At 36.3% G+C, this 16,725-nt stretch overlaps 1 protein-coding gene and 1 non-coding gene across 2 annotated transcripts in view; both read left to right on the top strand.

Annotated features, from left to right (window-relative positions):
• Window positions 1-2,647: 2,647 nt before the first annotated feature.
• Window positions 2,648-2,778, top strand: LOC124396275. Its single transcript, XR_006927753.1, has one exon. It is a non-coding gene; the product is annotated as a small Cajal body-specific RNA 14 (non-coding RNA).
• A 1,591-nt stretch (window positions 2,779-4,369) lies between these two features.
• Window positions 4,370-16,725, top strand: part of megf11 (multiple EGF-like-domains 11) — a 119,232-nt gene continuing 106,876 nt past the window's right edge. Inside the window, 1 exon segment of the mRNA XM_046864274.1 lies at window positions 4,370-4,655. The gene's annotated coding sequence lies outside the window, so the exon portion shown is untranslated.

Genomic DNA, 16,725 nt, shown 5'->3' with positions numbered 1-16,725 from the left:
ACCAATCAGGGACTTACAACCAACAGTGTCGAGATATTCAACCCAGAGGAGGTCAGGACACTTTCAACATGGTCGGATGACAACAATCTCTCTCTGAATGTCAGCAAGATCAAGGAGATGATCTTGGATTAGAGTAAGTCAAAGGTTGGGAATTATGCTCCTATCCACATCAATAAAGTGGAAGTGGAGTAAGTTAACAGATGCAAGTCTCTACATCCTGAGGAAGCTTATGAGGTTTGGCATTTCCTCTGACATCATATCCAACTTCTATCACTGCATGAACAGCATTCTGACTGGCTGCATCAGTGTTTTGTGCTGTAGCTTTTCCTCAGAGTGGTGAGAGATCATCACTAGAAAGAATCTCCGGCCCTACAGGGCATTAACAAGGATCATTGTTTGAAAATGTTTATTTTTTATCAATATCATTAAGGACTGTATTCAACCTGCTCATTACCTGTTTGTAAAACTGCTGATCTGACGATGCTTTTGTTGGATCCAATTTATCTTCAATCATTCAAATTATTAGTCAGTAGTCCCTTATCTAACACTTTCTTTCTTCTTCTTCTAGACACTGATATTTGCAGTTTCATATTTACTCTTTACTATTTTTATACTATCTTTACTTGTAATTTACTTTTCTGACCTCTGACACATTACATTTTTCTGCCATAGCATACCACTGTTTACATTACAGCATCTTCTCAACCATTCATGTCTAAATGTGTTTGTTCAAGTCTAATAAATTCTTGTGCTGTCAATGTCTGAATCTGAGCCTTGTCACTGAATTCTTAATGTGCCCAGCGTAACTGTGCAAATGACAAACAACTCCTGACTATTTTCTTGACATCACATTATTATTGCATGTTCATTATATTCAAGCCTTGTAACTACATCAAGGTAGCTTTTCTCTTATAGAAATTAATAATAACAACTGTCTGAATACATACATAATGACCTGCAACTAAACTGAAAACCAGACATTTGAAATTTGAAACAAATGTGTCATAGCAGCAAACACATACATTCATTTTAACAATCATATTTAGTAACCAGCATGATCAGGGTTAAGGTGGATCGGGAGTCTGTCCCATTTTTTATTGAATTTGTAGGTTGTTGATGTAAAACCATAAATCTTTCTATCATTAATGTGACCTTGAAAACAACAATCAGAGAAAACCAAAATAAACACTAATTGTATAAGTGTGCATACCTTTTCATAAGCTGCAGCAGAGCTGTCCATAAGGTAAATAGTATAAAGCTGCATATAATGAAAATGATTTTGGTTACCTGCAAATAAAATTCAGCTCCTCCTCTATAGGATTTCTTAAAATATACATTTTTGCAGCCTACTGAAATAGCCATGGTCCACCCAGAGGAAGAGAAACATCTACAGTATGGTAATGTTGAAAGGTACAGATGAGTAAAGGGGTATATAAAATATAAAAGGTATGGGTTATGGAGCACCGTGAAGACTAATCACAGCACAAACTGACAACGTAACAGTTGAGAGATTACCAAGAGGCAAACTGCTACATTAATAGGGCTGCAGGTTTTGACAGGTACTGTTCGTTGCTTGCTTGAGATAATTTACTGTACTCTGAATTCAGAAAAGGAAAATGAAAGATTTTGAATGGCATTAATATGAATAACATAACCCAAGCAAGAAGCAAAAACTGTATTAAAAAGAAAAACAATGGAGGACAAGCTTGAGACAAAGAGTACAATGAAAGATAAGTCTTATGTACAATTGGTAATGACAAAACAGTCTGATTCAGTTGTGAGTAATCAGAGACATGTGACTAATCATGTGATTGTAATTGTCAAGTGCAGTGGTTAATGGAAATCATATTCCAGAGACCTAACCCTGACACCAAATTAGAAATTAGAAATAGAAAACCAGTGGAATTACCAAAAGACGGCACGCAAAACAAATCCCTGGCAAGGCATCAACTTCCAGGTGAAAGTTTGTTCAGTCTGTTCTGTCTGTGAGTTTTTTTTTGCATGTTCTCCCTGTTTCTGTTTAGGTATTCCTCTGGGTTCTCTGGTTTTCTCCTACCCCATGAAAATTTGCAAGTAGGTGTAGTGGTTAAGATAAACTGCCTCAAATGTGAATGGGTGTTATTGTGCCCTGAGATGGACAGGTGTTCTATCTAGGGAATAATACTGCACACATTGCACACATTCTGCATGACATTGATTTGGATAGTCAAATTTAGTGAATGTGTTTGTGCACAGTGCAGTACATGTGCATCAGGTTTACATAAAGTATTGAATGCAAGTAGGATGTAAAGACAAAATATTAATAAATTGAGGAGTGAATAAACAGCAACCACCATGGAGGACAGAAGACAGATATAGTAAAATGAATAATATGAATCTTGATACATAAAACTATATATATCTATTACCCAATAGATATATGATGCAAACTTTTATCTGAAAGGAAATCATAAGACCTGTAATGTAGGTGCTTTATTAATGATTGTCGCTATTGCACACATGATGAGATTTAAAAGAATGGATAGAAGCTCTGTTTTTGGGCTGTCTACACTGTGTTTGAGTGGCATAGTGGTTAAGGCAGGTGACTGTGGTGTGTAAGGTTGTGGGTTCAATCCTCGGATTAGGAAAGTAAACATTGCATATTTGTGTGATTGCCTGATAATGGCTTCAGTGATGAGTCTCTGTACTGCAGTCTAAGGCTATCACAAACAGTAATGTGATTCCTGCCGACAGGACCTGTCAAGCAGTTGGGTAACCTGTGTGATGGTTTCATACAAACATAATACATTTGTTTAACTTAATTCTTTTTGCACGTACATGTCCTACACATTAATCCTTAATCAATGCAGGTATAATAATGCAGTAGCTTCGTTCAAGAAATATAATCACCGTATGAGAATAGCTTTATTACTGGACAGTGGTGATTCAGAACCAAGGGTTTAAAATAACCCTGTTATTATGCATAATTATCTTCCTCATTAATATAAAGATTCAAATACCAATCTGCTAAAATCTCAGTGTTTGTGGCTTATAATGATTAGATTCAAAATAATACAATAACAGAAGATTTTGTCTCAGCCTATGCCAGACACACTGTTCAATCTTTAAAATGTGATATATCTCACATAGTCTTTTGACCTGTTGAAATGTATATAAATGTATAATTTCATGTATATTCTATTATTAAATGATCCAAAACCATATTCTGTTATTTCATTTTGTGTTTGAATATGGTATAATTGCTCAAAACATCAATTCCCCCCCAAAAAAAGTCCTGAGCTTACATCTGAGGCAGAGCCAGCTATTTGTGCCTTTGAGAAGCAGCAGTAAAGCCCCCAGAGAACCTCACATGTTTTGCACAATAAAATTCAGAAAGAGTAAAAAAGCCCTCAGAAACCTTGAATGTTTCACAGGCAAAACGTTCAGCCTGCTTGCCTATTTATTCTTCCAAAATATTTCTCTTTATCTCTCATGAGAAATGTATTTTCCTTCTTTCCTTTCTTCTTGAGGAACTCCAACCACTAGGGCTCAGACTATAAGTGCTGATCGTGTTGCCCCCTACTGTAACACTACTGGGACTGGTTGAAGTTAATATACACAAACTTTCTGGACAGTTCACCAAAACAGAACAGCTTAATCAGCAGATCATGGAACCTATAGCTGTCCCCCAGCGGGCTGCCACTGAAACAGATCTGGATAATTGCTGGATTTGCATAGAAGTAGCAGACACCCTTCTTCACGAATGCATCTGATCTTATTCAAATGAGATGTCAGATTATTGATGCACCATATTTAAAATTGTATCTATGAGTGTAATCGTTTCTAATTTGAGTGAATATACAATGGGAGTTTGTTTTTGCTTCACGCAGCATTAGAGTAAAAGCAGTGTTGTGTTTGTTACTGAGAGATGTATCAAAGGAAATATTCAAAGTGGGTCGCTTTTTTGCACTGGCGAGTTTGTGCAGCAGATTGGTGCATAATGAAGCATTTTCACAGACGCGCAGCGATCCGCAGCCCAAACTGTTTGTGCCTGTCATCAGCATGGCTTGCATTTATTCAGCAGCCCTTAAACTACTAATAAAGGAAAACTGAATCGAATGAAAAAATTAATTAAATAAAGGCATGTAGACCCGAGCAGAATGATTACTTCAACAAAATATGCCGGGGTACACTATAGAAACAGGTTGATTAGGAGACGAAGTTAGCAAAATAAAAAAATTAAAAAGGGGGAAATAAGGAATACAGTAGATGGTAAAGAATGAGCTGAGGGCGCGCGCGTTTTCAAAGCGTGCCGAACGTCCCCGGGGCACGCGCGGCTTCACCGCAGGTGGCTGACGTCACGTGAGTTTAAAACGGGGCCGCGCGCTTGGGCCGGAGCGCGGAAGCGGGACAGCGCGGTGCTGATGCTGCGTTGCGTTGCGCGCTGCGGGTTCACCAAGCGCCACGGTGCCGCGCTCACAACCCGTTCTTATCGATTAGAAAACAAACACACACATACAAACACACAACCGTGTGATACATTTCAAACGGCTGCTTCGTTCCGGTTCAAAAAACTGAAGTAAACTGGCGACGTGAAAAGCGGAGACTAACATTTCACACGCGACGCCCGTGGATGGACGGACGCTGAACGACGTGCACACCGGCACCGTTCCGAGGTAGGCTGCGTGTGCGATTTCCCAGTGTTAATCCTCTCTTCTACTCGTTATATTCATGTTAAACACAGAAATTGTGCAAAAGTGGACTTTTTGGCACGGTTTCCATGCGGTGCGAGCAGAACGCTGAGTTTGTAAGGCTGTACGATACTCACGCACTGTGCGGTGTAAAAATAAATAAATAATAAAGACTAGTGTATGTATTTGTTATTTTTGCTATTAATAGACCAATGTTTGACACGCTGTCTCATAGCTTTAATGAATTATGTTAAGCTTTTTTATTGAAAAAGAAAACAATGTACTGAGCCCCCGGTAGGGTTTCCACACTGTTCACTCTCTTTATATTCCTGAGGCGTAGTGCATACTGCTGCACACCTACATTATTAAAGTAATAAACCTATATCATAACTTACAGCTACTGGGATACACACAATGTGCAGTAGCTGCACCATGCGAATGGTGTTTTTCCTCAGAAGGATTTAGTTCCTATTTATTGAACGAACTTGTGTTGTGAGAGCATTTTTTTAGTCTTGTCCCTGGCTGGTGTGTTTCCCCCCCTGTCTCAATCGATCCTTTTTGGTGATGAAGAGTTGCCGTAATTCAATGAGGTTTGTGTTGCTCACAGCACAGATGGTTTCTTCTAATTGACTCTATGCACGAAGTCTATTAAATCGCTTTACCTGGTGATAAATAACAGTGCTATTACCAGGTCAGGATATCCTATTCCATCATTATGGCCACAGTCCAATTCAACTTTCATACTTTGCAAATCACCTTTTAATTATAAAAAAAGATCCAGACCTATAGTTATCATCATAGAAGGCTTGATGCACTAGTTATGGTCTAGAATGACTTTTTTTTGGCTTAGCTTGCAGCTGTTATATGAGCAGCACTCATATAGAGAGAGCTCTACCCTATTTATTTCTGCTCGCTGAGTTGCCTCGGTTTTTTTTTAATGATTTAAATAAAGGCAATTTGTGCTGTCAGCCACTAGATGGCTCTATTGAGCAAGGCAAGGTGCCAGCTTTCTTTTTGGAGCTCAGTGTGAAAGAAAAATACAATGTAAATAAAACAACTTTTCTTATTATTTATGGTTTTGGCTTAATTCTATAAATATCTCTTTCAGGTAATAGCGCTGTTCGAAATACTGACTCGCGCTTTTATATTCTTATTGGTCTCAGTAGGTTATGCGCATTGTCAGAATATATTGGAGTTACAAGAGACATTGAATATTATTAATGTGTGTCGAATAAAAGTGGATACACGTTACCCATATTTTATACTTGTAGTTTAGTTTTATATTTTCCCATAATTTATCTGGACGGACCCAGCAAAATACATTTCAGTAATGGTTTGTAATTGCAGAATAAAATATTACGAGACACTTCCAAACTTCAAATTCAGAAACACTTGTTAGGTGTCACGGTAATATGAATTTTATTTGCACATAATTTTTTTTTTTTGTACCTGATATTTGAAACATTTTTTCACATAATGGTCTTTCAGATTATGAGAAAGCAAAGTTTTTCAACCATGGTTCGCTTTTATTGTGTACAGTGTGCCTGCAACCTTGAAATGTGTTAAATGGGTTTGTAAGATTGACAGCATTAAAATACTGCTTGCTGCATGAAATGTCACCATGATCTTTGTCTTAGTTAATCGTTACGTTGTACCCCACTGTCGTGGCTAAAGCAGAGTGGATGGCATATTGCCTTGCATTAGTTAGTAGCTACGCAGCAATCAGTCAAGCAGTCATAACTGTCATAACTGTACTGTGGCAATACAGTAATGCAGCTTTTGTTTACAGACCTGTGCTTTTAGGCTAATTAAACAGGTCCTTACTCGAGAATAGGTTCATTTTTTGCCGAATATTTGATCTCTGTGAATGGTTTGTCCAAACGAGTCGCTCAGAGTATCAGCTTTACATTTATTTGATATTTTATAGGGATTTTCTATAATTTTTTTATGCATTTTACTGCATGCTATTGTATCCTTAATGCTTTACCTTTAGATGAGATTAAGTTTACTCAATTGATGTTTACTTTTTAATACGTTTAGTATCTGTTTTTTTCTTTTTAGTTTCCATTTTAATAATAGCAGCATAAACACTTGAGCATTTGTGTACAATTTGAACATGTTTATGTTGAAATGTAAATGCCTAGAACATAACCTTGGTATGTGTGTTGAGTGCTGATATGTTGTTAGGCCACTGTGTGAGTGTGTGTGTGTGTGTGTGTGTGTTTGTGTGAGTGTGTGTGTGTGTTTGTGTGAGTGTGTGTGTGTGTGTGTGTGTGTGTGTATGCATTCATTTGTATGTGTGTGCATGAGGAGCCCCTAAACAATGAAATTGAGTGAGTATTCACCTTTGCTCAGCAGAGTTCTAGATCTGATTCAGTTTGACAGCATTTAATGAGAGAGAAGCATGAGTGTTTCTTCATCTCTCTTTTTTTCTCTTTTATCATTTCCCTCACTTTTGCCATGTGATGCTTCCAAGGGCAAATGTTGATTTCAAGTCATTTCCGGCTTTGCCACTACATGTAATGTTTCCAGTTTGCACTCTAGCAAACCCTTTCACTTAGAAATCCTGATGTTCTCCTCAATCAATACACTTAATTAGTGTTGATTAATGAAGGAGCGTTGGTTGTGCAGTGCTCACAGTTGTTTGAATTCCCAAGGACAAACGTATTGGCATGCTGCGTGGTGCCGCTTTGCTAGGCATAACAAGCATCCAGTCAGATTTGAATGAATTGCTCGCGATGGTACATTCATGAGCTCTACAAATTTGAACATGTTCACATGACAACTCATTTAAATTAGTAAGGTATCAGTACAGGCATTTGTGGGGCACAAAACTAGTTTAGTCATTAACAATTGATTTGCATTTAGAGTCGGCATTCCTAGATAAGCGCATTCCATTGTTGCAGTAAATAGACAATAAACATCAAAAGTGTGTATTAAAATGACAATGACAGAGGAAATGTGCATTAGCAATTAATTGATTACTGTAATTGTTATAATTATTATTATTACAAATACTATTAATTATCTTAATACGATGAAAAATGCAATGTCTTAAGATACATGACATTAAACAAGTGCATTGGTTTGAAACAGTAAAATGGGATAGAAGTGGAATAATGTGCATACATAGAAATGTGTGTTTGTTTGTTTGTGGAGACTGCATGTGGCTTTCATGTAATATTTCTGAATTGCAAAAATATTGTCTTACTCTCATCTGACCTTTCAAACACCTACAATAAACATTGCATTTAGCTTCATCAGATAGTTGCAAAGCTTATTTAAGATTAACTGTAACCTTTGGTTTGGGCAAGGCTGATTATTGAATGGAGTGCTTTTAAAACACCAGTAATGAGACACAGAGAGAACGTGATAGAGCACTTGGATAAGATGTGAAAAATCAAGAGGCTCAGTGTTTTACTAATGAGGCCAGAAATTAAATCTGTGTTAGTGCTTTGTTGCTTTACAGATGCTTTTCGGCACTGTTGTGTACATTCGCAAGTATTTCCCGTGAGCTCACTTTAAGAGAAACGAATGCAGGAAACCCTTATAAGAGGGCAAGTTCTCCGTATGACTTTGGTGAATTTTGTAATGGTGTTTCAGACTCTGTGAAAAACTTGTCTTTTTAAACCAAATTTAGAAATCGCTGAGGAGGGTATGAGAAAATAGATTGTACATGCATTTTCTATGAAATGAAAGTTCATTAAGTCATTTATGTGAGACTGCTTTTATCGGCTTATAGGATGTTTTTTACTCAGCTTAAATCAAATGGATCAGATGTAATAATGCTGAATTCTGAGTGAAGAATTGGTGTCTTTCATAAACCAATTACTGCAATGGTATGTAGTAATTTCATGTAAGCAAACTGATAGATTAAACCTGATATACACGATGAAATCACTCTTTTTGAGATGAGACTGTTGAGATGTCCTTGGCTGGGAAGAAACTCATTATGTAGTATTATAAGCACCTCCATCTAATCGTTTTAATCTTGTAAACATGTCTAAATTCAATATGACTGAATCATAGCGTGAGAGGTAGTCAAAAGATGTTTTGTCCCCTAGCAAACCTTGACCTTTATTTTGTAAATGAAGCCATTTTTTAACACGATTGACAGATGTTATTTTAGTCAAAGTTTACTGGACAAAACACAGTGACCAAATACCCTGGAGCCACGGCAACTGCATTATAAAACACTGATGAAAAATATGACAGCGAAAACAGGAACAGTACTTTAAAACAACAAAATGAAAAATAGGGAATGGCCATACTCCTGACAGATGGTCTTTTATGATTTCTAAATGAAGCATATAGAATTGCTTCAGTTCTTGAAATTGCTAAAAGAATGTGTGGGTTTTTAAATGCCAAGGCCTTGCATTCCTTTTGTCTAAGTCCCATTTCAAATACATTGACACAGCAAGGCAAATTCCTTTGTTTTTGGCTTTGTGCACTGTAGACATTTGGGGTTAAAATAAAAAAATAAATATTGGACGATTGTGCAGAATTTAGCTTTCATTTATTGATAAATACATGGATATTTGTCTTGAACCACACATTTTTTAGTGATCAAAACTAGAACTGGAACCTGAAGTTGGGTTTTTTTACACTGAAGAAAAAAAAAAAAAAAAAATACACATATATATATATATATATATATATATATATATATATATATATATATATATATATATATATATATATATATATAATTTTTTTTCTTCAGTGTTAAAAAAAACCCTGCTCTAAAACTTTTGCTGTTGGCTGTAGATCTTGACTTTCCACTGCCTTTCCCACTTTGTCGACCAATATGCAGAGAAAGTGATCCACGGTCACCCTGTGCACCACTAGTCAGTGAAAACTCACGAGAAAATTGCAAGTCACGATGGGTGCATAGTGGCATGCATCAGGACCTGAAGTAGCCAACAATGTATTCATGGGAGTGGGCAGTTTTCCTTTCATGTGGATGGAGGATCGAAAGGGGAAAAAAACCCCAAAGTTGATTATCATTGCATTTACCACATTTATTCATTCACTTTCAGTAATGGTTTTTATCCTGTTCCAGGTCAATAAGGTTTAAACGAATACTACTTTTATTAAATACTTGGTTTATTATAAAATATTATGGGTAGATACAAGGCAAAGGCAATCACTTTGGGAGCAGGAGGGAGTGGAAATAAAAAAAAAAACACACTCTTGAACTTGCAATTGAAATATAAAGCAGCTGCAGAGGGAAGAGTGTTGTGTTGACCAGGAAAATGTTGCAAGCCTGCTGCTGTGAGAAAGAGACAGAGAGAGACATACACAGAAAGACAAACTGAGAGAGAGCGAGCGAGAGACATATATACAGGAAGTGAGACAGAGGTAGAGATAATCGTTATGGCACAGGAGCCTACTGTGAGCATGCATGCAACATCTCTCCCTTCTCTGCCAGTGAGCTACGATTTTATTATTACCTGCTGAGGCGACATGCTGAGAAGGCTTAATGCAATCATTGCCCTCCAGCCGTGAGTGCTTGGGTCTAGCTCCGCCCCAAACGGGCTTGTTTTATTTTTCTGTGGCCATGCCCGACTGTCCGTGATGTTTAACTGGCCTTCTGGAGCAATGGTTCACCTTTATCTAACTGTTTCTTAACCTTTATGTACAAATGATACGAATCTTCAGAAGCAATCGCTTAAAATATTTCAGTTTATGTTGTATAATGGTTTTTAATTAAGAATTTTTGCACTTGAAAAGTTACATAATGACACTGTGATTTGTTTACATTTATTTGTTCAAAAGACACTTTTATTCAAAGCACCTTTCACATAGATGTTATCTGATGTAATTTATACTTACAGCTTCCCAAACACAAGCACTGACCCTGCTGTGTTAGCTCTGTTCTCCAGATAAAAGAGAAATTTGTTGCTTATGTTTATTCCCTATCAGATGAGGTTGGCGGTTCAACTTCTAATACATTGTCATAATTTCTGAAAATCGAATTTAACACATTTTACTCTCCTTACTTTATTAGTAGCAAATGCCTTTGCCAATTGTTGGCTTGCTTCTAAAAAAAAATACAACTTGCTCACCTTCACTTTTTTGTAGGGTTTGTAGCTTTTGTAGCAGTAAAAGTGTGCAGGAAAAATATATTGCAAACATTTGTATGATAATGATGTATACTGACTTACAATGAGAAGTAGATAGGTATAAAGCTATACGAGTTTCAGAGCTAAAGGTTGGCCAGAAACAACCTGCAAAATTGAGGAAACAAGAATATTAATGTTCGGTTTATCCAGGGAGCTTAAAGAAATGTGCCAGACCTTCTGAAGTCGAGAATCTGAGTTAACACAGCAGGGTATGGTTTTGAACCAGGAATTAAAGGTTGTGTTCAGCTGATCCGTGCAAGGCTTTCAGAAGAGTTGGTCTTTCTTTTTTTGTTCCTGCTCAGTTGTAAGTCGCACTGGATAAGTAAGGGCGTCTGCCAAATGCCATACATGTAAATGTAAATGAGTTACCTTGGAGAGTCAAATGAGAGAATCTTAAACATGTTAAAAACCTGGGACATTTATAGAGATGTGAAAAGAATCCTAAATATGAGTTTACATCTGTTTCTGAAAGCCATTTAGTAATCCTTTAATAATTTATTAATTGCATACCAAATTTAAATCATGGTTATGTAAACAAGCCACTCATATGGTGGGCAATATAAACACAGGCATGGTAATTTTCTATTAAGTGAAGTTCAGACCAAAAAAAAAAAAGTTTGCAAAGAAAAACGTCTTTGTGTAATGTACCATCAGCAGGATCCTCTAATGAAGTAAGCATCAAGCTGGCACTTTACTACTGCCAGAATTCTGACTTTCTTTCTTTGGAGAAGACATACAATAGTATTTGCTATGTAACACTGCCTTTATTAAATGTCCTTCCAGCATCAGGCATTCAACTGCATTAGCATATTTTCAGTTTGTGTACATATAGGAACATTTGCACATAAGTCTTTAAAAATGTATATACCAACATCACTTTTAACCTGCATGCAAGGAATTTGTAAACAAATCTAATATAAATCATATATCTTATAAATGAGGCAGACATAAGTATGCCAAACAACATGGGCATGCACTGCTTGATAAAAAGGTAAATTGAGAAAACAATTCAAAGCTCAAATAATCACACAGATGATCATTTAAGCTTAACTTAGTTTTGAAAATGTATTTACATAGATTCTTTTTTTGGCTTGACATTGAATATAGTCTTCCACTGAATATGTGTGCTTATGAGTTTTGACAGGGTAATTAGTTCTATAAGGTAGAGCCAGCAATGCAGTAGGATTTCCTTCATCTATCTAAATGTCAACAGGACTCATATTCAAAATTCATTTTTTTTTAAATATAAGGCAAGTCCGTAGGGCTTCTAATGACACCAAAATATGGCCCAAGTATAGAGTTTTGGGAGCTGTTCAAACACAAGGGCCTTTAACGGCCTAGTTGGCAAAATCAGGCAGGGATGCACATGAACAATTCGGTAGATTTGACCATTTTAGTAAAATGTCTGCCAAACCCCCAAATGTTGGGGCTTACATTTTTTAAAAATTAATGTTAGTTTCCCCAACACCTGCAAACTTGCTTTTTATATAGAATGCTATGATAATAATCATTTAATAATACACAAAATGCAGAGTTACAGACTATTCTGTTGCAAAATAGTACAGCTCAAGTATTTCCAGGAAACATTTTTTTTTTTTTTTTAACATTTATTCATTAATTTACATTCACTTTACAATTTAAATGTACGAGTATCAAGAAATAGCAGCGTGTATTTCAGGATTCTCTCTGTTAACTATTATTCCTATATGTAGGTACTTATGTAACTTATATATAAAAGTAGGTGCTTCATGACCTTCGTAAGCATGCGGATGCATGTTGATGCATGCAGTTTGATGCGTTTATTTTTATTCTAACATACCTGATGAACATCATTGACATTCAGCTTGAGGAGCTCTTGTGGGCACTGACTATATAATACTGCCATTGTGAGGGAAAAAATTGGAAATATATTAAAAAAAGAAAATGGAAGTATTTGTGCAATGAACTAATTTGCATTAGTTGAGTTTAATGTCTATATGTTCTACAGCATAATGTCTTGCTAGGCTATTGTAGAGAGGAAATTATAGGTAGAAAAATACACTCTTTGCATAAATTATTTATGCAGAACCACAGCCTGTATTTATTTATTTTCTTTTTCAGCCAGGCGGAATGGTTGAAGTAAACAGGTAGTTTACTGTAGCATGTCAGACACTAAAATGACAGATGCATATGCACATAAGGAATGCAAGAAATGAAGCAAATTTAACTTATTGTTAACTTATTTCTGATTTTTTTTCTACTTAATATTTATTCTACTTATTCTGGTCACACCAGTAGTATTCTATATAAAAAAAAATACTTTAAATGCTTGCATTAGGCAAGTAGCAATGGTTACACTGAACAATGAAAATGCAATGTGTAGGAAATAAACAAACCTTGTGTTTATGTATTTATGCATGTGTCCGATACATATTTAGCTTCCATTTCTAATGTCAACTTACAAATATATGGAAAAAGTGCACGTAACATTTTTCTTTTTTTTTTAAGTGTGTGTGTGTGTGTGTGTGTGTGTGTGTGTACACTTACCATTAATTTTAAATAGTACAACTGTACATCTGCTTATTTATGCAGTTATGCAATCGGCCAGTCATGTTGCAGTAGCACAATGCATAAAATCATGCAGAGAGGAGTCAAGAGCTTCAGTTAATGTTCACATTAGACATAAGAATGAAGAAAAAGTGTGACCTTTATGACTTTGTTCATGGCAGGGTTGTTATTTGTGCACTCCAAATATACATTTACCACCCACTTTAATAGAAACACACATTCACAAGCTCATTTATTAATATGTTTTTACCCACAGAACTATTGGCCACTTAAAGTTTTTTGTTTGACGCACCATTAGGTGTAAACTAGAGATGAAAAACATAACAACAAACAGTGGCGGGCCGTGCATTTGGTACCTGGGCCTTCAGTGGGGACTTACCCGACTTAATCCACCTCTTAATACCACCACTATCACGTTGTGATTATAGAAACCATCAATACAATACAAAAACGCAATATAACAGTAACAATTTACTAAAGCAAGCTCCAAACCTCTACACTACAACCACAACTGTGCACCTACATCATCTGGAGCAGTTTAGAATCAATATTTGTCTAATAACATGACAAAAAAAATACAACAACCTACTCACCAGAGATGCAGCCTCATCATTTGCACTGCTCCTCAGAGGCTGTAAGCCAGTGGTACCACTCGTATTCACTGGTTTGGAAGTGGCTGAGACAAGCTAGCTAGCTTCGGAGTTGGCCGACCTCTCCTCATGATGTCTAGCTTTACTTGAAAATGGATTTTTAAGTATGTCTGAGACCAAATCAATAAATTTTTCTCCGTAGGTGTAAAAAAGTCTAAGTCAGATGTATTAATGTGTGCAGATCGCTACACACGTGTTTTGCTAGTCGAACTTGGCTGTAACAGTTTCCCTCTGACCAACCAATCAGAAGACAGAAAAATGCTGACGCTATTCTGGGCCAGCTAGCTGCCCTGTGAGGCGAATATGAAATCGGATTGGTTCAGGAAACAGAGCTATTTATTAAGGAGACGATGGTAAAAAAGGCCAGCAAAGCAGACTTTGAAGGCCCTGGGCAGATTAGATTGACATGGCAGCACATAGAGACTGAAATCTGATTGGACAAAAAATCTAACATCCACATGCAGTGCAGCCAAGAGATACGCTACAAAATGAAGAGAATAAACTGTTGGGAATAAATGAATACAATTTCATGGAACAAATATTAGAATTTATGTTGTAAATGTAGGTCAGTGCTTCTTCAGAGAAGGCTTTGCTGTCCCTGACCACCAGCCACTGCCAACAAAAATACTATAGCTAAAGTTACAGAGAACAATGTTTTAGCAATGTGTAATGTGTATCCACATGTTTATTACTACTCTTAAATGGTGGATCCATTTTCATTCGATTGCTGTGACAAACAGTATGAGCTCAGCAGCAGGGAGTATGTGAATGATGAGTTACTTTATTGATAGAACAGCTCTGTGCGACACTGGCACCTCAGATATAAAGGTAGCATAGAGTAGTTCGCCATATTTGGATTGACTTGCCTCAATTTTATCAAGAATAAAAAACCCAGGGCGCTGATTGTTGTCCAAGAAAGTGGATTTTCAAAGCGGCTTCTGGTTAATTTTAGAGAATACGTGATGAAAGGAGTCATGCTGCTGATTCATTTTACTTTGAGGTATGAATATGTACTGTTATGGCCCAGGAAGAAAAAATCCCAAATTGTAATAACATTAAAATTATGCTATACCAGTTTAAAACCATTAAAACCTCTAGGTCCAGTGTGAAACTTGAGAGTTGCTTTGTATGGATTATAAGTCATGAGAGTACATAATATTATAAAAGCTAATAATAATAAGTTATTAGAAGAAGTGCATTAATATAAAATTGTAATTTTAGTTATATGCCACTTTACTGTCCCTGCCTCTTCCGATAAATGTTATATAAGTGTCTGTGTGAGAAAGTATATGTCCAAAAGTATGTGGACAGATGACCATACTCATACATTATGGTATGTGGCTATTTAGAAACTATGAGCATTAATCGAAAATTTTGAAGCCCATTACCATAGGATTCCCCTATTTAGTCACAAGAATGATGTCAGGTTGAACAGGGTGTTCCAGTTGATCATAAAGGTTGAGGTTGAGGTCAGGGCTCTGTGCAGGACACTCTTTGCAGGAGTTCTATTTATGTACCTTGCTTTGTGCGTAGGCGCATTGTCAAGATAAAACAGATTTGCATACTTTAGATCCAGTGTAGGGAAATCTAAATGTTACAGCATGCAGAGGCATTGTGAAAAACTGTGTTCTTACAACTTTGTGGCAACAGTTTTGGGGGGCCCCATATATCGATGTGATGGTCAGGCGTCCACACATTTGTTGTCCACATATTGTCTGCCATAGAATAAGTAGATTTCTGAGAATGGGTTCAAGGAGCACATTAACATAAAATTATCATTTTACTTACAACCAGCATGTGCCACCATTCAACAATCGATTTGAGCAGTTAATACTTTGTGATATGAAGGTTTTTTTTTATAGGTAGCCTAATTTATAACAAAGAAAATATCAGAGGGAGTTGTGTCTCTACATTGTTTCTTGCCTACTGAAGTCTGAAAGCAATCACCTTAACAATGCTGTTTTCAAAAAATATTTTAGCAGTCTCTGTCATGTAATCAAGAAAGAAAACACAGAATGTAATAGTTATAAGTGCTTAAAGGAATTTGTTAATGAATTCAGTAGATAAAAAAGCATATAAAGAACAAACAACCTGCAAGAACATACAGAGAAACTGAACCCCATTTGGGACATAACTACAAACCCTAACAATACACAGGTGATTAGAATAATGACTAAGGAATAAGGAAACCAATGAACATAAGGTGGGATATAAAAAGCAAAACCAAAACAAAAACAGAAGCATATGGACTCATAATTCTAGGTTAATGTAGCATTGCGGGTATGTCACAGACGATGTTAGTTACTGAATTTAACACTTGCACTTGCATGATACTGGTTTAAAAAAATATCAATTTGACATGTAGACACATTTGCAATTTTGAACTTAAGATGTTGAATAAGAGGACATTTAGAGTTTTTTGTAACAATTATTTTTTATTAATTTTGTTTGCTGTTATTGGAAAGAACATGCTAAGTGATGCATTGTTTGATAGTGGGATTATATGCATTGCAAACTATTTTCATGATTCCATCTAATTCTCAATACTAGCTTTAAATTCATGATTCAATTTGAAAGATTTTGTAAATAAATTTAAAATTCTTATAAAGAAAAGCCTTCTTTATCCTGGGAAAATCCAAACTCCAAAAGAAATAGAGCTCCAGCGTTAGCAAAAGTGCACCGCAGAGTGCAATGGTGAGGGGATGGTACGAAACGGGCACAAAAAAATCTCTT

Source organism: Silurus meridionalis, chromosome 13, assembly GCF_014805685.1.
Source record: "Silurus meridionalis isolate SWU-2019-XX chromosome 13, ASM1480568v1, whole genome shotgun sequence".
NCBI lineage: Eukaryota > Metazoa > Chordata > Actinopteri > Siluriformes > Siluridae > Silurus > Silurus meridionalis.
The sequence above is the reverse complement of the archived record's forward strand: the minus strand, read 5'-3'. Positions and strand labels throughout refer to the sequence as shown.